The sequence below is a fragment of the Halyomorpha halys genome, unplaced genomic scaffold, assembly GCF_000696795.3.
Source record: "Halyomorpha halys isolate HHAL.00 unplaced genomic scaffold, Hhal_1.1 Scaffold85.1, whole genome shotgun sequence".
NCBI lineage: Eukaryota > Metazoa > Arthropoda > Insecta > Hemiptera > Pentatomidae > Halyomorpha > Halyomorpha halys.
The window spans coordinates 689,515-690,775 of record NW_027112611.1 but is presented as its reverse complement, the minus strand read 5'-3'; the positions used below and the strand labels follow the sequence as shown (position 1 = coordinate 690,775).

The window sequence follows — 1,261 nt, the reverse complement described above, 5'->3', positions numbered from 1 at the left end:
TATATATATTTAAGGAGAATTAAACCAAATTCGTTTCAGCGTACTTTAAAACCATTAAATACAAATTATCATATAAAGTAAAAATTTTTGGACTTCATTTCGTTTTTTATAAATATTTCACTTTTTTATCTTCATATGGTAAGTAAATATTAGGAATAAAAGGAAGTTATTTCACCCTAATCTTCGGTTACTTCATTTAAAACTATACATAGTAACTAATCAAAATTGATGAATTTGCCAACCATAGTTCTGGGAAATATAAAAACAAAGAGGATGTTTCAAAACGTTAATTATTCATTCGGAGCTAAATTTCTTTAAAATATTACAACACGAAAAAACTTAATAGATGAAGTACTATGAATGATCATTAATGAATAATCAGTAGGTTGTGAATTTATTTTGAGAAAACTATATCGTAGGTATCATTCGTTGTATAAATGTCTATTAGTGTATTAAAATTAAAGCTTGTTTAATGTGTTAGAAAGTAGTTTATGACGTTTATCTTCGTAAAAGTAGTAGTTTTCATGATATTTGCTAAAATAATTTGACAAATTTTCATTTCGAAATGTTGTGAAATAACGTTTCGTTTATGAAAAATCATATCTCGAGAGCCATCAGAGGTACAAATGTCTTCCAGTAATCAAATTAAAAATAGTTTAGTTCGCTGTAAAGCAGTTTATGAAGTTTATCTTCGTAGGAGTAGTAGTTTTCATGATATTTGCTAAAATAGTTTGACAAATTTTCATTTCGAAATGTTGTGAAATAACGTTTCGTTTATGAAAAATCATATCTCGAGAGCCATCAGACGTACAAATGTCTTCCAGTAATCAAATTAAAAATAGTTTAGTTCGCTGTAAAGCAGTTTATGAAGTTTATCTTCGAAAAGTAGTAGTTTTCATGATATTTCCCAAAATAAATTAACAAGATGATGCTTTCTTGTTGTTCGAACAAAAGTTTTGATTTATGAAAGAATATATTTCAGGAACCTTGAGACTTACAGATATCTGCCAGAACTCAAATTGAAGGTAATTTACACCTCCACAATACTTCAGGACTGCGACAATCTTTTTGACTGCTATGGAGCAGGCCACAAAAGGGGTATTCATGATCTTTGGTTTAACATGTTAAAGCGTGTTAAATGGAAAAACTCATGTTAAATCGAAAAAATTGCCTTCTTTTACCGTGGTAAAACAAAATAACATTTAACATGGCTGAGAGTCTGTTACTAGGTCTGTTAAATGGAGAATGACGTCACACAATA

The 1,261-nt window shown here is 28.7% G+C and overlaps 1 protein-coding gene across 1 annotated transcript in view; it reads left to right on the top strand.

Moving 5' to 3' along the window:
- Positions 1-1,261, top strand: part of LOC106677044 (uncharacterized) — a 15,802-nt gene that overhangs the window by 418 nt on the left and 14,123 nt on the right. The window lies entirely within an intron of this gene.